General features: G+C 35.7%; 1 pseudogene across 1 annotated transcript in view; it reads left to right on the forward strand.

The window, feature by feature from the left end:
• LOC149835674 (myosin-1-like) overlaps positions 1-22,911 on the forward strand; it is a 68,408-nt pseudogene that overhangs the window by 43,797 nt on the left and 1,700 nt on the right. The window contains exons 11-21 of the transcript XR_016432641.1: positions 4,565-4,683; positions 4,775-4,927; positions 5,009-5,098; positions 17,092-17,169; positions 18,133-18,291; positions 18,377-18,580; positions 20,540-20,745; positions 20,830-20,965; positions 21,376-21,505; positions 21,604-21,750; positions 21,831-21,910. The product of XR_016432641.1 is annotated as a myosin-1-like (transcript). The remainder of the gene's footprint in view (positions 1-4,564; positions 4,684-4,774; positions 4,928-5,008; positions 5,099-17,091; positions 17,170-18,132; positions 18,292-18,376; positions 18,581-20,539; positions 20,746-20,829; positions 20,966-21,375; positions 21,506-21,603; positions 21,751-21,830; positions 21,911-22,911) is intronic.

A 22,911-nucleotide genomic window follows, 5' to 3' on the forward strand; every position in this document is an offset into this window, starting at 1 on the left:
AAAAAAGCAGTGTCAGTATAACAGGATTTGAATCCAAGATTCAACATAGTTCCATTAAACTGATTATACCATTATTTAGAAGCTTGTTTAAGCCCATATAAAGCTTTTTGAAGACGAAGAACCATTCCATTTTCAATAGCCAGATTAGAGGGAAGATCCATGTAAACTTCTTCATTTAAATTTCCATTTAAGAAAATATTCTTAACATCTAATTGATATATAGGCCATTTTTTAATGGATGCTACTACAACTAGAGCCCTAACTGTGGTCATGCGAGCTACTTGTGCAAATGTTTTCTCATAATCTATTCCATATTCCTGTGAATATCCTTTTGCAACTAATCTTGCTTTATATATTTTTAGGGACCCGTCACTCTTTGTTTTGACTTTAAATACTCATCTACATCCTATGTCTTCTTTCCTTTAGGAAAAGGTTGGACTGCCCAAATATGGGTCTTCTGTAATGCATCTAATTCTATTTTCATAATTTCTACCAATTCTTTTATGTTTTTAGCTTCTTTATAGTTAGATGGTTCATGATATAAATGAATTGCTAGAAGGCATGACCTATAGTTTGGAGAGAAGGATTCATAGGAGACAAACCTATTTGCAGGCCTATGTATCCGTTCAGATCTTCCAACACTAGACTCTTCAACATTTGTTGGTTGACTATACTTTTCAAAAGCACATGGATACTCTCCATTATCTCGCCTAGAGTATTGTAAGAGGTTATGAGTTGGTTCTCTTTCTTCACTTGGTTTATTATTTGACTCAAAAATATTAATATCATCATTATCAATAATTTCATTATTTGATTCAGGTAACAAATCAAACAAGAAGGTATAGTCGGATTCTTTCTTAGGTTTTTCAAGATCAAATCCATTTTCATTTTCAAGAAATGTTACATTTCTAGAGACAAAGTTTATCATTTTTTAGATCATAGCATCAATAGCCTTTTTGATTTTTGACATATCCAAGAAAAACACATTTTATAGCTTTAGGAGAGAGTTTGTTATATTTTTCAAGAAACACAAAGCATTTACATCCGAAGACCCTTAGTCTTTTCAAATTGGAAGAGATTTTAAAGAGTTTTTCAATTGGAGATTTGTTTTCCAAAGTTTGAGAAGATATTCTATTTATTAGATATACTGGTGAGAGCGGCTTCGACCTAAATTTTTTTTGGAATATCTTTTGAAATGAGTAGGGTCTTAGTAGCTTCAATAATATGACCATGCTTTCTTTCGGAAATACCATTTTGTTGGGGGGTCCTAGGACACGATCTTTGATGTAAAATACCATGAGTTTTTATATAGGATTGAAATTCATTTGAAAGAAACTCTCCCCTTGAGTCGGAGCCGAACATTTTAATATTTGTTTTAAATTGATTTTTAACAAGATTATGAAAAATTTTAAAGCACGAAAAAACTTCGGATTTGAGTTTAAGGAAGTAGATCCAAGTATGTCAATTCAAATCATCTATGAATGTAACATAATATGAATAACTACCTTTTGACATACCGGGAGTGGGACTCCATACATCCGAATACGCTAATTCAAAGATTACATTAGTCAAGGAAGTTCTAGATCCAAATGACATCATTTACATTTTTTCAAGTATACAATGTTCACATACAAATTCTTTATCCTTATAATTTTTTTTCAAAAATGGAAAATGAGATAATTTGGATATACTTGGGTGTCCTAATCTTTTATACCAAAGATCTAAATTAATTTATTTGATATAATTACAAAAAGAGTTTTTAGGTAAACATAAAGAATCCATATAATAAAGATCTTCTCTTCTATGGCCTTGCCCAATCAACTTTCCTGACTAGAGATCCTGCACCAACAAGCCTTAGATGAGAAAAATACTTTACACCTATAATTGAAAAATTTAAGATACCGAAAAAAGGTTTAAATCTAATTTTGGAATAACCCTCACATTTGAAACAATTTTTTTTTTGAAATATTGTTGAGGTTTTTTATACTTTTAACTTTCAAAGAAGTACCATCGGCGATTGACACATATAAACAATATGAATTAGTGCAATCAGATAATAGAGACTCATTATAATTCATATGAAAAGAGGCTCCCGAATCCAAAATCCAAGAAGACTTACTCGGAGGAGAAGAAGAGGAGATGACGACATCAGATGTAGAATGCGTGGTTTTTAGAATTTGTGAGATGACCTCTGTTATTTGGGAAATTGTTAAATCATTGAAGTTGCCCCCTTTCTTTGATTCTTGAGGTTCTTCATTTACGGCAGTCACTTTTTTGACTCAGGATAATCCAGTCTTATATGTCCCGGTTCTTTACAATGATGACAAGTAATTTTACCCTTGTATCCTCCCCCATTATGTCCTCATTTGAATTTTCTTTCAAAGTGAGGTGGTTTATAAGTTTTTACAAAATTTTTGGGTCTTGACACGGCTAGCACCTTGTCATTAGACTTGTGCATTCTAAGTCTTGTTTCTTCTTAACTAATTTGAGCAAAAGCCTCGCTTATAGAAGGAGACGAAGTCCTATGAAGCAAGAAAGACCTAACTTGCTCAAATTCCGGTCGGAGACCATATAAAAAAGAGAAAAAGTTTTCTCTTTCAACTTGTAATTTTCTCATCTCAATAGCCGAACCTTCCCATTTTGGTTCTAACATAGTTAGTTCATCCCAAACAGGAGATAAGATACCATAAAAGTCTCTTACACTTTTATCTCTTTGTTTATTATTACATACCTTGTCTTGAAGATAATATTGCCTAGCCATATCTTTTTTAATGAATGTGCTCTTTAGGAAGATTCATGCATTACATACCTTTTTAAATTTGATGATGTTGGTGGCGATCTTAAACTCCATGATATTCATAAACCATGATAGTATTTGAGCATTGCTAGCTTCCTAATCTTCCAACTTGTTTTGGTATTTTTACAAAGCTTTCTCTTTTTCTTCTTCGGATAGAGCTTTGACTTGATCTCCTTATCTTCTTGTTAATTTAAGTTGAGGTTCATTAGTGGTTCCACTAACAAACCCCCAAAGCTTTTTACCTTTGATGTGATTTTTCATTACGGTAGCCCACATCAAATAGTTGCTTTCGTTGAGCTTATAGGAGATGACGAAGGCGGAAGCTCTTTCTCCCATAATAAAGAAGGCTTGTGTTTGAAGACTAAAGATTGAAGAGCGCACTACCACAAATAGAACAATCCCAAGATAACTTTCAACACTTTAAGAACCCTAAGCTTTGATACCATGTAATGAAACAAGATGTTCACAATCACAATGCCAACGAAGGGCTATACAAGCGCACAAATATACTATGGCCTCTAATGGACCGATAACAATCTCATAAAAGAGATATACAAAAGCACGAATTCCACAAGAGCACAATGACACAAATTCCACAAGAGCACAATGTAAAAAAACAGACTTTTGTATATAGCCAATATGCTTAGAAAAGCATGTATTACACAGAGGGATGAGGCTCTACATTTGAAAGGGAGGCAGTCCAAGTCGTTGGACTGCCTCTCCAATAGTCATTTTGACTTACATAAAAACAGAAAATAAAAAAAAACAAAAAAAGACTCTATAGTCTCTATTGGACTGTATTATATTACATGCTATTAAATAACCAAAATACCCTTGATATTTGTATATTGTATAAATATATGTATTATGTATATCAGTTAGGTATAAAAATATATACACTGTATTTTAACACACGCACCCTAGGAGTCGTGAGAGCGCTTTGGGGACTGACCTGTGTGCAAGGGAGAGGGCTTTTGCGGGTTGCTAAAGTAAGAGTGCATTTCCACCAGTTTCCACTCAAGGAAATAGGTTAAAGTAACAAATCTCTATTATGAATAAGATTACAAAACTACCCTCAAAAGAATTTTCGCATAGGGGCCCGAACCCTCACCTTACGGGCAGATGGCGCTGCCCCCTGCAATCCCCCGCCAACTTACTGTGAAGTTGGATCCGCAAAAATTAGGGATTTATATCAAGTTAGAAATCAGGCTCCACACACTCCTCCAATAAACATGACATCCGATGATCCGGCATGACAATGAGACACTTAACTAATGAGTGAAAACCGATTGAAAATCGAGTGCAACTATTGCCATAGTATTTTTGTTTATATAATATGAAAGTATGAGTCTTGTGACATGTTCTTAATTGCACGATATTTAATATTTTGCATTGTTCTTGTGAGATAGTTGATGTTTGATGATGTCTTATGCAACTCATAGAGATATAAATGCTTCATATGTGATTTTATGGTTGTGTTTTGTGCAATTCAGCATTGTTTCATGTGTTATGATTTTTTAAGAATTTTCGCTAATGTTTTTTTGATTTTTTAGAATTTTTTGAATTTTTTTATTAAAAATTATGATTTTTTATGATACGTATCTTATTTTGGGCCCGGCCGATACGGGTAACGATACAATACTTACAACCTTTTGCTTTCTTCATCATTTTTTTTGTTGTGAATATCTGGTAATTTCTTTTTCATGCTTTTGGGAATTTGGAATGAAAAATTGTGCTTCTTAACTTGTTATGATTTCCTCTGAACAGGTGTGCATAATGTTGCTAAGTTGATAGGATGCAATATTTTAGATCTCATGTCGGCCTTATCAACTCGTAAAATGCGTGTCGGAAATGACATTATTGTTCAAAAATTAACATTTTCACAGGTGAGGACTTGCACAGTCTTATCTTTAGTTATCTTTCTTTCACACTCTTCTCCTGAGATGATGTAATCTGACATTATTTTCTTTTGACAAGGCCATTGATACAAGAGATGCATTGGCAAAGTCAATCTATGCCAGTTTGTTCGTCTGTTTAGTAGAACAGATCAATCTCTCACTAGAAGTAGGCAAGCGGCGGACTGGTAGATCTATCAGTATCCTTGATATCTATGGTTTTGAATCTTTTCATGTAAGTCTGCCTAAATGCATTGAGTTGGATATTTTTGCTACACTTAAAGCTGGAATTGATTCATAAGCAATGTCTTTGTAGAAAAACAGTTTTGAACAGTTCTGCATAAATTATGCAAATGAGAGGTTGCAGCAGCACTTCAATCGACATTTATTTAAATTGGAGCAAGAGGTAATTATTGATGTTAATTGCTTGTATGATTATCTTTATTGTTAGGTGAGTTTATAACTTTAGATCTTATTTTTCTCATGTTTTGGATGTAAACACAGTTGAGAATTATGTAACACCATTTTCCTGGCTTGCATTCTGGGGATCTTTTTCTTTTTGGCAGTAGCAAATATCAACTTTCTGTAAAATAATTCCTGAAATTGAAAATCCACAAATGTGCGATCTTTACCATTTTCTTAGATGGCTGACATTGAAATATTCAGCCATTTTGATGCTGTTGGACAATAAAGTCTGAAAGAAATGGCATCAGTTAATGGAATAAAAAGGATTAGCAATGGTAGGACTGCCAAAATCAAACCTAACCAAAAGATAATGGGTGAGTTTTACTGCCATTCCAAGCAGAAAACTGATACAGGTGAGGAAATTTTCATGGAATGATGCTGCTCCTCTCTCTCTCTCTCACACACACACAGCCAGACACACATATACACCTACACCCACACATGGATACCCATTAGAACATTTCACCAATCAACTGAAGCATAAAATTTAGTTTTCTTGGAATGGCTGGTGTGCTTTTATATTCCATATAAATCTCCTCATCTACCAAGGTCTGTTACAAATTTTGGAAATTAAGTTTTATTCGGTGTTATAAGTGGCATACATATGTTGAAGAGTTAGAAGAAATGGGTATTGAAGTGTAATGCCCCCAAATCTAACCTTTAAAACTCTCACGTATTTAGGAATTTTGATTTTTTTTTGTTTATTCGTTTTAAACTTCTCGAAAGTAATTAATCCACGAGATTATCAACGGCTATGTTCCATTCATACCAAATGCTAGAGGCACCACATGAGCACAAACGCGGATGTATTATTATGCTACTAGCATCAGGTCTAGTATGGAACCACCTGTAGACAACCTGATTGGATTTTATTACACAAGGAAAGCATAACGAAAACAAAGTTCTCTAGGAATAATGCGGAAACAAATTTTCTTAAAACGGTTAAAATCTTGGGCGGGGTCATGAGGGAAGAATAAAAGAAAGTAAATCGTATGGTAAAATTTCCAAACCACATACGAAAATTAAGGAATTAACATTCACATAGTTCTATCATTCCAAAATATAAAAGTTTATCAGTCTTTACAAGTCCTTAAAAACAGGAATTAAAACTTAAGTTCCCAACGGATTGTGATAGTTAACAGTGAAGCCCCCGAGGATGCAGCTCAACTTGTACTTCGCGTAAATCGTCCAAAATGATATATGTAAATATTGTTGGACATTAATTCAACTTGCCCAGTAGGAAACACCAATACTTGCCTGGAAGAAAACATATCATTCACAGGTAATAACATGATGTATCATTTGTCAAGTGATGAACAAGGAAAAATGTCCCATAGCTCATACATTAAGCATTTATATGACATGCATATAATAGGCATTCCATCACAAGTATGTCATTCCACAAAATCACATTTCAGCATAAGCATCTTCACATACATCATAAAGCATATACAATATGTATTTTAGGACATACAAGTCCATAACAATTCATCTCATATGAAATCATATCATACAAGTCATAACATTTCTTAACATATGTATTCAAAACACGCAAATCCATAACACCATTTAATATGCATTCATTCATTTGCATATTCAAGGAAAACATGTCATTCACCTGACCAAACAACGTAATCATATGCGCATGCATCTCAATGCATATCAGCTACATCAATGGCATGAATCACTAGGTTACTCACTTGACCATTCCAGCGTGCTTAACACGCATTTGCATGTCAATGCAAACAGCCATAATCATTGGCACAATAAATAGGTCAATCACACGTGACCATTATAACATATATTTTTCATTCATATGCATGCTCATATGCAATGACATTCATAGATATAACCAGAACACAAGTTCATATAACGACAAACATGCATATGACAAGAGTGTTTCTAAATCTATTGCATTGTTTCTCTTTATTAAAAAAAAACATTAGATACAAAAATGGGTATTCACAACCAATACAACTGTTCAGAGTGTTCATTACTCTATGTATTTTATTTATCTCGAAGGCCTACTAGGGTGCAGTCCCCTGCGATCAGCACAATGTGATTACACACTTGGCTGGGAGAAGAGCCTAAAGTTACTGTGTCCTTCCAAGGCTAAATCCAGCCACATCGCAGGGTGACAAATAATACGATATGCATACCAAACCTGGCACTACCAACTAGAATACAACGGTAGTCCAGTACCCTAACCTACGTGGGACGAGGACAGAGGCGCCTCCATCCCTCTAAAACAATTCAGTCCTATGAGGCTTGTACCACCTACATTTCCAAGTGGATTGGGTCGGTCGTCAAAACTTCTCTCGAAAGGATACTGATCAAGCCTCGGGTAGGTTGTCAAAACAGCTCCCCAAAGGATACCAACCATACTGAGGCCGATTGTTAAAACAACTCCTTGTGTGGATACCGGTCAAACCTAAATGACTCATGGGCACAACTCCCATTTTTAGGGAAGCACCACCACTCCAATAAGGCTATCTTTATTATTAAGGCCATAAGCTATCATTTATGATTTTTACAGTGGCTCTGACCCTTTCTGGTCGCCTCCCCAAAGACCATGTTTTCACACAAACATTAGGCCATTCAATCATGCTTTAGATAACCACGTAGATCGGGCATCAATGCCCTAATCATAGACATGCACCATATCAACTCATGATTTAAAGAATGTCATAATTCATTCAACAACATGCTCATTTCACACTCAGCATGGACATGCAATGCATCTCATGCAATCATGCTTCTAAACTAAGCATGTGCCATGTTCTCAAACATAGCATTCATAGCATACACCAACATAAAAAAGAAATCATGAATCATACATGACATTCATAGCATGCTTCAAAACATGTCACAATTCATACATGATATGCTTCAATCATTCATGCATATCATGGCTTCAAGCATAACATGCATCAAATATAATGCAATTTCATACATGGCATGCTCCAGGCATTCATGCACAACATAAGTTCAAACATAGCATGCTTTGAACATTCTATAATTTCATACATAGCATGCTTTGAACATATTGCAATCTCATACGTGGTATGATTCAATCATACATGCACAACATGAATTTACACACAACACGCATCTTTCATACATGTCATACAAATCATGAAAATCGAACCATGAACACAAATGGTCCATTACACAAGTGTTCCTGCAAAAGAACACTCCTTATCTCCACTATACTAAAGTCATGTCTAGCATGACCTCCATACTATAACAGGAAACACACTTTTTATTTTCGCTATACTACGTCAATGTTGGGCTGCCAAGAGCCATCATATTCAAAAAATGAGTGTAGCTGAGATGCGTATGCTTAGATGGATGTGCGAAAATACAATAAAAGATAAGATTCAGAACAAGGAGATACGTAAGAAGGTAAGCATTGCACCCATTGAAAATAAGATGAGAGAGAATCGTTTACGGTGGTTTGGACATATTCGGCGAAGGCCTAATGATGCTCCGGTTAGAAGGATGGAGAAATGGGAAAATATATTAGTTAAAAGAGGTCGGGGTAGGCCTAGGAAGACTTGGATGGAGATGATAGGAAAGGATATGAATGCTTTGAACCTCACCGAGGACATGGCATTGGATAGAAATGATTGGAGGAGAAGGATTCATGTGAAAGACCCAGAATGATTTTCTTTTTTGGTTCATATCGCCGACCCCAATTGTTTTGGGATGAAGGCGTAGTTGTTGTTTGTACGTCAAGCTCAACACGATCCCCAACTACAACAAGCAAAACACTTCTTATTCCCATACATTCCATTCATGCATTTGCATGACTCCATCTCCATTCAAAGCTCGCATGATTCTTTTATCATGCTCATTTACCGTAGTAACGTTCATTTTGACATTCTTTCAATGTCATTGCTCATTTCCGGTCGTGTTGTATTACCCAATGCCATGTAGGCTCGTTGCCTCATGTATTCATTGCATATTTCATTTGTGCCTGTCAAGCATGCATTATGAACACACAGGAACAATATCATTTTAAATACCACATGCTCTTTTTCAAAACTGAATTTCAGTCATGCTCTTTCATGCATAATAATTGAATTGCATACACATGCATAGGTAGTTAGAAATCTAAAATTTAACACACACCTTTGCATGTAAAAAGTTGGAACTTATGCCTCTACGTGTACATGTAGGGAAAACTGAAATTTAATATCTACATCTACTTGTAGAAAATCTAAAATTAACATCTACCTATTCGTGTAGAAAAACTGAAATTTAATATCTACGCATTCATGTAGAAATCCAAATTTCCTAACACCACTTAACATGTTTAAAAAAAAACACCATTCCATATGCATTGGAACTCCCTCACATCCTTAAATATCATACTACATAAAACCCAATTAAAAACTGATTTCACAAGCATGCAACCATTACAAAAGCATCTCCGAAAACTCCCTTTCAAATCTGATTTTTGTTTTCATGTAGGCATTTCATCAAACACTTTGTAAACACAAAATTGAACATAGAATAAGCTACGCTAATCATTTAACACATTAATCAACTAATTAGTCCAAAATTTTAGTTAAACTAACATGGGAATTCCTAATTAGACATGATACAAAGCAAGCTATACACCAAGAACCCTAAACATGATTTCTACAAGTAGGATAGAGGTGTTCCTACCTTAGAAATACAAAATCCCCAAAAATTTCGGAAGAAGATGAATTTAACCACCAAATTCGTTGGTAGTGGTGGTGTTCTTAAAAAAGCCTCAAACCGGTAGGCGTTTTCATCCAAAATCATGTGAGAGAGGGGTGGTTTTGGGTGGCTTCTCCACCAAAAACGCAAGAGAGGGGGTCGGCCTCCTCAAATGAGAGAGAGAGAGAGAGAGAGAGAGAGAGAGAGAGAGAGAGAGAGAGAGAGAGAGAGAGAGAGAGAGAGATTTGGTCTCTCTCTAATCCATAGAGAAGAAGGGGGAAGAATATGGTGTGGAGAGAAAGAGAGGGGAGAGGATGCTAGCTGGAGCAAGAGAATGAGAGACGAGAGGAAGTCGGGTGCCCTAGGCATGGGCCCCACTTCTCTTTCTCTTCTCCTTGTGCGCTAATCGGTACCCAAATGGTTTGGTTCCCATCCGAACTGCACCACAAAAGAACAAAATAAAATAAAAAATAAAAAAAGGAAAAGAATTTATCAATAATTAAAAGAATAAAATAAAATTCCAATAAATATTTAAATCCAAGAAAAATATATCACTATTAAATTGGGTTGACCCATTGGGTCCAAACCCACTTGGACACCAAGTCCGCAAAGTCCATTTTATACTTAAAAATCCCCAAAACATTACTAATACATAAATTTTTTTATTCTAGTCCATTTTAAATCATGAATTTTAAATAATTAATCATGCCACTGCTCAACATAAACAAAGTGCTCGTTTTTTTCAAATTTAAATTTCTTAAAATTTCACAAGTCTTACATGAAGTGTCAACTTATATTTCTTGGAATGGCTTATGCACTTTTGCCTCTAGAAATTTATATTTTATTGATTGTTATTGTAATAAAGTATGCAAAAAATAACCCAAGGATGCAAAAGCATCAACAAAGTCTAATAATGGACAAGCACAATGGCACAAGGAGAATACAATCAAGAAGTCCACGATGGGACAATACAAAAGCCTTAAAAAGGGAACATAAACAAGTAAAGAATATAAAGTCTTTATTGAAGAGAGCTTGAGAAGCTTAGAAATAACAAGGGGAGACATCCCCTATTTATACAACACAAAGAGGAATAGAGACACCATTGGAGCTCCCACATAGTCATTGGGAGCTCCCAACGACTCTATGGTGGGGGCCCCAATGTGATTCAAAAAATAAAAAAACAAAAAACAAAAATTACATTTAAACAAAACTAAAAATCTAACCTAGTAAAATAGTTGTTTCTAGAAGCAACTATATAAAAAGACAAAAATACCCCTATCGGGCAATCTAGACAAAAACATGTACGTATATTTTAACACCCCTCTCAAACTTTGCGAAAAAATAACCGAAAGTTTGTTAAGGAGAAAAATAAAGCGAGGAGTAGAAAGAGTTTTGGTGAAGAATTCCGCCAACTGGTACTCTGATGTGACATACGACAAAGAAATAGTTCCTCTCAGATATTCATCATGTACATGTACCATTCCATCTCAATATGTTTAGTACGCTCATGGAAGGTGTGGTTGCTTGCGATGTAAATTGTACTTTTATTGTCGCAGTATATCTTCGAAGGTGTGGAGATGACTATACCTATATCACTGAGAAGATTTTGAAGCCACACAAGCTCCATGGTTGTAGTGGCCATTACACGATATTCGTCTTCAGTTGAGGATAGAGATACTTTGTACTGCATCTTGCATCTCCATGAAATCAGTCACCTAAAAACACACATAACCCTGTAGTTGAGACTCTTATCATTGGGATTTCCACCCCAATCAGCATCAGTATAGGCATATAAATCAAATGAAGAGGATGAGGAAAGAAAAACCCCTTTGGTTATAGTATTCTTGATATATCTGATAATTCTTAAGACAACACTCATGTGTACAGTGGTAGGAACCTATTGAAACTAACTGACAATGAACTGCATGAGCTATGTGTGGTTGAGTGATGAATAAGTATCTGAGTGACCCAACAAGTTGAAGGTAAGGGGTAGGATCTTCGAGTAGAGTCCCATCTTCTAGCCTCAATTTGGCATTAATGACTTCTGGGGTTTCTATTTTCTTATCATCTGAAATACCAGACGTAGTACAAATGTCAGCAACAAGTTTCATTTGAGAAAAAATGTACCCTCTGGGAGAGTACGCAACTTCAATACCTAGGAAGTATCTTAAGAAACCAAAATCAAACATGTTAATTTTTTTTTTTAAATATTCTTAATGTCACTGATTCTTTGCTTATCACTTTTAGTGATAATCATATCATCTACATAAAGTAGAAGAATAACAACCATAGAACCTGTACTTTTAACAAAAAGAACAGTGTCAGGATAACATGAATGAAAACCCAAATGAGTCATCACATTACTAAATTGATCATGCCAAGCTTTTGAAGCTTGTTTTAAACCATATAAGGTTTTTTTAAGTCTAAGAATTTTTTCTTTTTCAATGCAAACCCCCGGCAGAGAATCCATGTAAACTTCTTTATTTAATTCACCATTTAAAAAAGCAATTTTCACATCTAGTTGATAAATGAGCCATTGTTTAATAGGTGCAACGGCTATGAGGGTCCTAACACTAGTCATCCTGTCAACCGGGGCGAATGTTTCTTCGTAGTCAATACCATACTCTTGAGAGTATCCCTTGGGCACTAGTTTAGCTTTGTAACGTTCTAAAGACCCATCACTCTTGGTTTTAACTTTGAAAACCCATCTACATCCTATAGATTTCTTTCCCATGGGTAATGAAATTATGTCCCAAGTTTTAACTTTTTCAAGAGCACTAAGTTTTAAATGCATAGTTTCAACCCATTGTGGAAGATTTTTTTGCTTTATTATAATGAGATGGTTCATGAAATGAATGTAATGCAATTAAACATGACCTATATTTTGGTGTTAATGTGTCATAGGATATAAATCTATTTGGTGGATTGGAAATACGATTGGATATCCTAAGAGCGGTTTCCTCTTACGTTGAATTTTTAAAATATTTTTCAAAAGCATTTAGAGGATTTCTTTGATCACGCCGGGTATAAGTTTGTATAGGTCTATCAATAATATCATCATTTATATGTATTTCTTCTTCCATATTCTCATTACCATTTTCATTGACATTTAGGGGATTATCCCCTCCATCACCCAAATAATCATCACAAGAGTTCAACTCTTCTTGTTTTAAAAGATCAAATAAAAACGTATATTCAACTTCATTATTGTCTTTAGTCTTCTCAAAACGATTTTTATTTTCTAAAAAGGTTACATCTTTAGAAACATATAATTTGTTGTTTTTAGGATAAAACATGTATATCCTTTTTGGTTTTCTCCATAACCCAAGAATACACATTCAATGACTTTTAGAGACAATTTATCTCTTTTATAAAAAAACACAAAGCACTTACAACCAAAGATCCGCAACCTATTGAAGTCGGGTGTTCTTTCAAATAATTTTTCATAAGGGGATATGTTTTGTAAGGACGATGAAACCATTCTATTTCTTAAACAGGTTGATGTTAGAGCTGTTAAAATGTAAACCCAAAGATTGTACGCATATATATATATATATATATATATATATATATATATATATATATATATATATATATATATATATATATATACTTTTATCATAATACCCGAAAAGGGTATTTCTGTAATTTCCAGTTTTACGCATATTCCACTTGGAATATGCTTGTATTTTTCATTCTTTATTTTTTTCCTTTCTTTTTCTATTTTTCCTTTCTTTTTCTATTTTTCCTTTTTATTTTTCTTTTTTTATGTCTTATCATCACCTTAGGGGATTCCCAATAGAGTCGTTGGGGCCCCCCAACGGTCACATTTGTGACCGTTGGGGGCTCCCAACGACTCCTTTGGGAGCCCCAAGGTGGTTCCCTTTTGCAATTGTATAAATAGGGGTGTTTCCTCATTGTATTTTCAAGCTTGAGAGTCTCAAGCATTGCTCTCTTTCAATAGATACATGCTTTTGTGCATGTTTGCTTATTTTTATGCCTTTGTGCGTATTTGTTTAAGTATTGTGTGAGTGCTTTTGTGCACATCTTTCTCAAAGTATTTGTGCTTGTATGCGTATTGTCTCTTTGTAGACATTTTCACATGGTATCAAAGCGAGGTTGAAGATAGAAGATCGTGTTATTCTTCGCTTTGTTGGTGCCTAAAAAAGCGTGCCTTTGATTTTTTGAATATTGAAGTGGTGGATTCTCTTCATTCAATATTTTAAAAGGGCTTTGCAACAAGTAAGACTTAAAAATCTTATTGTGGTACAAATTTTTTCTTACATCTCTCCTCTCTAATGGGTGAAAAAGAGTCTCATTTCGCTCTCGGTTTTAAACTAAATAGCTCCAACTATCATGTTTGGGCCGGGAACATGGAGGCTCACATTAAAGGGAAAGGTCTTTGGGGTTATGTTCAAGGCACAATCCCGAAACCGGAATAAAAAATCACCATGATAATCAAAGGAGAAATCAAGATCCTTGAAGGGGACGAAAGAACCAAAGCCCTTGAGGATTATTCTAAGAAACACGATGAATAGGAAACGAAGAATTTCAAGATTCTTTCTTGGATTTTTTCATCTGTTGAAACTGAGATTAATGCCAACATTATTAAATTTAAGAAAGCTTCGGAAACTTGACATTGTCTTAAGAAAATGTATATGTCTAGGGATTTATCCCATAAATACTACCTTCAAAAGAAGGCTCTTACTCTTTGTCAAGGTGACATGACCATTAGAGAATATTTCGCCGATCTTTCTTCCATTTGGAACGAGCTTGCTATGCTCGAACCAAAATAGAGTGGAGAGGCGATTGAACTTCGTCACAAACAACTAGAAGATGATCGATTCTTCAATTTTTTGAATGGGCTAAGACCCGAATTTGAGCAAATAAGGTCTTCTCTTTTGTCATCTTTTACTCCTCCTTCTCTTGAGGATGTTCTCACCAAATTAAGTGGTGAAGAAACTCGTATGGGTGTAAGCAAGGGCCAAATGTACTTGTGGTCCCCTCCAACTCCGAAGACAATGATGGAGTTAATGCGGTATCTAGGTCCGGAAATAATGTAAGAACCTATCGTCCTCCTCACTTTAAAACTCAAAATCAAGGAGAAAATAGTGGACAAGGAGGAAGGAAGGATTATAGCAAGATTGTTTGTCATTTTTGTAAAGAACCAGAGCATATCAAACCCATATATTCCAAATAGAAGAAATTACTAGCCATGGCTACCATTGCTCAACCACAAAAGGAGGAGACGCCTTCAAGTGAATCTCTTTCACTAAACCAAATAGTGGAAGCTCTCCAACCTCTCCTCAAGGGAGCCACCGTGTCTACCTTCTCCCCTCTAGGTAAAATTTCTTGGTTTTTGGATTCGGGTGTGTCTTTTCATATGTCCTCAAACATGTATTCTCTTTCCGATTATTCGAAAAATATTTCTCCATCTTTCGTTTCTACTGCGGATGGAACTTCTCTCGAAATAAAAGGTATTGGTAATTTTGAAACTCAAGATTTTTTCATTCCCAAAATTAGATTTATACCAAAATTATGCGAAAATATAACCCAAGGATGCAAAAGCATCAACAAAGTCTAATTATGGACAAACACAATGGCACAAGGAGAATACAATCAAGAAGTCCAGGATGAGACAATATAAAAGCCTTAAAAAGCCAACATAAACAAGTAAAGAATATAAAGTCTTTATTGAAGAGAGCTTGAGAAGCCTAGAAATAACAAGGGGAGACATCCCCTATTTATACAACACAAAGAGGAAAAGAAAGACTATTGGGAGCTCCCACATAGAGTCGTTGGGAGCTCCCAACGGTCATATTTATGACCGTTGGGGCCCCAACGACTCTATGGTGTGGTCCTCAATGTGATTCAAAAAATAAAAAAACAACAACAACTACGCCTTCATCCCAAAACAATTGGGGTCAGCGATATGAACCAAAAAAGAAATTCATTTTGGGTCTTCCACATGAATCCTTTTCCTCCAATCATTTCTATCCAATGCCATGTCCTCGGTGAGGTTCAAAGCATTCATATCCTTTCCTATCATCTCCATCCAAGTCTTCCTAGGCCTACCCCGACCTCTTTTAACTAATATATTTTCCCATTTCTCCATCCTTCTAACCGGAGCATCATTAGGCCTTCGCCGAATATGTCCAAACCACCGTAAACGATTCTCTCTCATCTTATTTTCAATGGGTGCAATGCCTACCTTCTTACGTATCTCCTCGTTCTGAATCTTATCTTTTATTGTATTTCCACACATCCATCTAAGCATCCGTATCTCAGCTACACTCATTTTTTGAATATGATGTCTCTTGGCAGCCCAACATTCCGTACCATATAGTAAAGCGGGTCTAATAGTCGTCCTATAAAACTTTCCCTTCAACCGCAATGGCATTCTACGATCGCACAGCACTCCAGTTGCACTTTTCCATTTCATCCACCCAACCTTTATCCTATGATTTACATCTCCATCAATTTCTCCATACTTTTGAATGATGGATCCCAAATATTTGAAATAATCATTCACCGGTATTTCTTGCTCACCAAGCTTCACTACACTCCCATCACTACTTCGTTGCTTACTAAACCGACATTCCATATATTCAGTCTTACTTTTACTCAACTTAAAACCTCTAGCTTCCAATGTCTGTCTCCATAATTCTAACTTAGCATTAACCTCAGCTCTAGACTCATCAATCAAAACAATATCATCAGCAAACAACATACACCACGGTGCATTTTCTTGAATTGATCTCGTAAGCTCATCCATCACTATCACAAATAGGAAAGGTACATTTTTATTTTTTTATTCAAAAAATAAAAAAACAAAAATTACATTTAAACAAAACTAAAAATCTAACCTAGTAAAATAGTTGTTTTTAGAAACAACTATGTGAACAGATAAAAATACCCCTATCATGCAATCTAGACAAAAACATGTTTATATATATATATATATATATATATATATATATATATATTAATATACATATATGTACGTACATATATTTTAACATGTTATAAGTGGCACACATGTTGAAGAGTTAGAAGAGAGGTATAAGAATATAAGATCTATGTAGGGTGAAAAATAGGCTTTATGTATAACTTCACGGAATAGTGCTTGGTGATATTCTCCTTTTGCTTTTCCACTAGCAGGAAAATCATCTTATCTTCTTCAAATCTGCTAGCAAATGTTTTGGCAAGCTGACCACTCTTAATTATTGTTTTATATTGTTTCAGGAATATATTCAAGACGGAATTGACTGGACAAAGGTTGACTTTGAGGACAACCAAGATTGCTTAAATCTCTTTGAGAAGGTGTCTACAGAGATGGTTTATAATTTTTTTTTTAATGTTAAATCGATGAGTTTAACTTCTGTAGGACACTAAAATGAAAACTATAATTGCCATGCATGTGTATCATTTCTGTCATGTATAGACACGGACAAGTACTTGCATGTAACACACCTTATTTTTCTCTTTATTCTTATTCCTTTTTTTGTTTTTATTGTTTATCTGTTTCCATTTGAAAGTTGCTCTTATTAATTAGTAGAACTAATTGTTTTTTCCCTGTATTTGGTATCCTTAAGCTCTTGGCTATCATGGTTTTGTCTATGGGGAATTGATGACTGAAGATTAAAGTGAGCTTCCCTTTAGAACATCTAACTAAAAGTTTTGAACTTTTAGTTCCATGTTTGTCATGTTTGCATTGTTGAAATGTTTTCAGGGTATTGGGAATTATATTATCTTTATACAGTATAACTGAGTGTGGAAGTAAGCCATCACTTTTGCAATGTTCTCATTACCCTTTTTGCGAACTCTGATAGTGACCACTTATCTCTGCTGTGTACTCTGTGAAGCTTTTGCATGATATATCTCTTTACATGATTATTTTGAATGTAATGTTCTATCATTTATCTTATTTTCCCTTAGGCAATGCCTGCATCATCTGGGAAAGTGCTGTGCTTTCTGTGGAAGCACCACTTTCTGCAGGGCCCGAGGTGCAAGTGTTATGGAAAAATGAGAGCTTTTCATTTTGAGGAGAATGTGTGTCACCATCTTGCCAACCACCTTTTCTCTGTTTCAGATGACAAAAGTTCAATGGGGTCTTACAGGATTCTTGTCATGTGAAGCCATTGTCTGCAGAGGGTTTTCTACATGACACAAGACACCTTCTTAGCAGGCCTTAGGAATCTTGACTGATGCTGTACTTCGTGTACTTGAATACTGCTTACGTGAAAAAGTTCAGTTCAGTCATTGATTTATATATTGCATTTGCAGTGGCCTTTGGGATTGTTATCTCTGTTGGACGAGGAGTCCACTTTTCCAAACGGTACGGATTTAACATTTGCCAACAAGCTTAAGCAGCATCTGGGTTCTAATCCTTGTTTCAGAGGAGAAAGGGGTGAAGCTTTTAGCGTCTGCCATTATGCAGGGGAGGTTGGTACAAATGCCTTTGACTTAAGATCATCATTTATTCCAATTGGATTTTTTGCATTGTTGTATAAGTATTTGCTTTCATCAGGTCCTGTACAACACATGCGGGTTTCTTGAGAAAAACAGGGATTTAGTGCACTTTGATTTGATTCAACTTCTTGCATCATGTGTGTGCAAGCTTCCTCAGATATTTTCATCAAATATGCTTTGTCAATCTGAAAACACATCAGGCTCTCAACTTAGGTCTGCTGGAGCAGATTCCCAAAGGCAAAGTGTTGCAACAAAATTTAAGGTAATTTCAGTTTATCTTTATATGGCCTTTGACTGCAAAGAGATGACTAATTCGGTGCTATGATTTTATAATGGTGAATTGCCTTTTGCTATTATATCTGCATTACTATGTTTTTTGAGAATTAAACAAAAATTATCTCCATGGTCACTCGTGATTCCCTGAAAGAAAACTGACTGAAGCCATTTAGCAAATCCAATGATGGCTAAGGTTAAACTAGATGACTAGGTATCATCCAGGTAGGACCCAGCAACACCACAATGGTAAACTTTGGAAAGTCCCCTAGCTTCTGTGGACTTATAGAGTTGTCAAAGGGTTTTCATGTTAGCAGTCAAAAGAGATCATGGTTGTATCCTATGTAACATGGACTCTTTCTAACAGGGCACCACACCCGTGTCGCACCCGCACCCATAGTTGGCAAACTTGTGACTCGGGCTTGGATCACCCAATCCTTGACTTGCGAGTCAGCAGGTTGATTCGGTGACTTGGACGAGTCAGAACTCTATATTTTATAGTGTAAGCACATGAATAAGACATGGAAATAACTAAACTTAAGCTGACATGTTAACAGTTAAGCTACAAAAAATATAATTATACATGATTATTAACTTTTTTCATTGAACAATATTAGATTCTTCATAACAAGTGACTTTGTATAAGAATTGTGCATTAAAATCATAAAATACATGATAAAAAAATTATAATCAGCATTAGGATTGGTAATCTGAATCGGTGACCCATTAGGGGTCCGATCCGAGTCAACTCGGGCGATTCCCGAGTCGACTTGCCGGGTTTGCCAACTATGTCCGCACCCATGCAGGTGCGACACTTGGACACGGCTTCCTTTGTGTCAGTGAAGTCAACCACACTGAGGCCCATTTCTGTCCAAAAGTAGATTCAGTTAACCCTAACCAAGTTCATACACACACACACATACATACATATATATTCGCACCTCCACACTAGTGTGGTGTTATTTTTTATTGATGAAGAATAGCAATTGTAGATTGTTAATTGGATTTATTGCATGCATTTATGCATGATGAATTGATGATATGATAATTGTTTTTATTTCATTAGTGTTAACTTAAAACTGTTTAGTTATGCACTGCCGGTTCCAAGCCCGGATAAAGGAGGAGGGTTGCGGTAGGCCTGTGACAGCCAACATAAATGAATATGTTTGTTTTGGGATGAAGGCGTAGTTGTTGTTGTTGTTGTTGTAGTGTTAACTTAAAACTGTTAATATATATACCCTCCCCACACCCAAGCACCCATGCTTTTTTAAAGTGCCGCATCCGCACCCACACCTATGTGACATAGGTTGTATCTAATACTATTGATGGTAAACATAATATCTAGTAAGGTCCATTGATTTTTAACAATCCATTGAGTGGTTCATGGGTCAATATAGATGTTATCTCTATAGTTTATTTTATTAAAAAACATGTTTTGATTATAATTTGTTGATACTTGGGTATTTTAATTAACATTTAAAAATCAATGACCCACATTGCACCAAACTTTCACAATATAGAGTGCAGTTTTTTATGTTGAAACAACTCGATCCAAAGCATATTTCCTTCTAAAAAAAGTTGTGATAAACACATCTATAGGGTCCCATTAGGTAGATAATACCTGCAACAATGACTGTACTAGATGGTATCAAATCATCATTAGCACCAACTATTTACCTTATATATATATATATATATATATATATATATATATATATATATATATATATATATATATATATATATATGTGTGTGTGTGTGTGTGGATGCATGCACTTATATATAGGAAGAAAATTTTGGATAAACTGATGAGCCATTATTGAGAGTGCATGGCATAGGAAGAAAATTTTGGATAAACTGATGCACCATATTTGTAGGTGAAATTTTGTACAAACGGGATTTCTCTGTGTAATCCTTTAACCTTTTCATTTTGATGTGAATGTTGCAGGGTCAACTCTTTAAGTTGATGCAGAGGTTGGAAAATACCACTCCTCATTTTATTAGATGCATAAAGCCAAACAACATGCAGGTCCCTGGCATATATAACCAGGGCCTTGTGTTGCAACAGCTGAGATGCTGTGGGGTGCTGGAGGTTGTTCGCATATCTAGATCTGGATATCCTACTAGGATGTCGCACCAAAAATTTGCCAGGAGGTAACGTGGTGTACTTTGTGTTATATATACTAGTAAATATCCATCTCCTTCCTGCTGTCAGCGAGTGTGTCCATTTCCTTTTAGGTACGGTTTTCTTCTTTTGGAAAATGTTGCATCTCAAGATCCTCTCAGCGTGTCTGTTGCTATCCTTCAGCAGTTCAATATTCTTCCAGACATGTATCAAGTTGGCTATAGTAAATTGTTTTTCCGAACTGGGCAGGTAAATCATTCTTGAATTTGATGTGCAGTTTTTGTACTTTTTGCATCTCATGATTTGCTTTGGGCTCTGGCCACGTTTGTATAGCTGATGTCCAAATGCAAAATTTTCTAGACAATGCTAGCAACCGTTGTTTCATTTTTGTATTCTATATTATGCTACTGTGTTTGTCTTTTTCTTTTGTAATTCAATTGGAACCTTATTTGATGGGTCTAGAGTGTCATCTGCTTTTAGGATATAAGAGGAGAAACTGTGACATTTTCATCAAGATATTTTATTGTTTTTAAAGTTTCTTTGCCCTTTTGGGGGAGGCCCAATCTTTTCTCTATTCTTTTCCCAGTTTTTTCTTTCGCTTCTTGACCTTCTCGTTTCCATGGTAATAAAATTTTATTGGTTCATATTCTTCTGTGCAGATTGGTGCTCTTGAAGATACAAGAAACCACACTCTTCACGGCATACTTGGGGTGCAGAAGTGTTTTAGAGGTCACCAAGCTCGCCACTATTTCAAAGAGATGAAGAGAGCAATAGCTGTGTTTCAATCATGTATGAATTTATGTCTCTCAGTTGGGTGTGTGAAATGTAATTGCCTTGCAGTTTGTGGCTATAGCAATTGTTTTACTGTGAAATGCCTATCCTTGCAGTTGTGAGGGGAGAGAGAGCACGAAGGGAATATGCAATGTTAATTCATAGGCACAAAGCTGCCTGTATCATACAATGGCAGATAAAGTGCAAGATTGCTAAAAGAGAGTATTTGTCTATCCGTGATGCTTCAATAGTGATTCAATCTGGTAGTATCATGTGTGCTGCTTATTGAGATATAAACATTATGTGACAGTCAAGTCTTAGCCATGATTTCTTCTATTTACAGCTATTCGTGGTTGGTTTGTGAGGAAGTGCTCGAATGATGCTGTTTTTCTTAAATCAGCCAGAGGACTTAAAGGCACTGAGGTATGCTTTGTTGGTTTATTTATTGAATGAAATGGGCATGTGGGTTTAGGTGGAGCTGCATTCTTCTGGTTGGTTGTGTTCTATGCACTGGGAACTGATCAATGCCTTTAAATGGAAGGCCTTTTTATCCAAATTCATTCTTTTGACTTGTAATGTGTAAACAAGAATGTAAACCCAGAAAATACACACTGCATACATGCATGTGTGCATGCATGCATGCGTGCGGGCTGGCTGACTTGGATCCCATTGTTGAAGCCAGAATTAGTTTTCCGGATATGTTCAGCATGACCTGTTGCCATTTTCAAGTGCTTATGTTTAGTCCGATGCAATAATTTCACTGACTTCATGATTATAGAAATACCGGTGGATGATTGTTTCAAATATTTGGGATCTATCATTCAAAAGTATGGAGAAATTGATGGAGATGTAAATCATAGGATAAAGGTTGGCTGAATAAAATGGAAAAGTGCAACTGGAGTATTGTGCGATTGTAGAATGCCATTGCGGTTGAAGGGAAAGTTTTATAGGATGACTATTAGGCCCGCTTTACTATATGGTACGGAATGTTGGGCCGCCAAGAGACATCATATTCAAAAAATGAGTGTAGCTGAGATGCGTATGCTGAGATGGATGTGTGGAAATACAATAAAAGATAAGATTCGGAACGAGGAGATACGTAAGAAGGTAGGCGTTGCACCCATTGAAAATAAGATGAGAGAGAATCGTTTACGGTGGTTTGGACATATTCGGCGAAGGCCTAATGATGCTCCAGTTATAAGGATGGAGAAATGAAAAAATATATTAGTTAAAAGAGGTCGGGGTAGGCCTAGGAAGACATGGATGGAGGTGATAGGAAAGGATATGAATGCTTTGAACCTCACCGAGGACATGGCATTGGATAGAAATGATTGGAGGAGAAGGATTCATGTGGAAGACCCAGAATGATTTTCTTTTTTGGTTCATATCGCCGACCCCAATTGTTTTGGGATGAAGGCGTAGTT

This window comes from Nuphar pumila, chromosome 6 (assembly GCF_984573655.1).
Source record: "Nuphar pumila chromosome 6, dmNupPumi1.hap1.1, whole genome shotgun sequence".
NCBI classification, from domain to species: domain Eukaryota; kingdom Viridiplantae; phylum Streptophyta; class Magnoliopsida; order Nymphaeales; family Nymphaeaceae; genus Nuphar; species Nuphar pumila.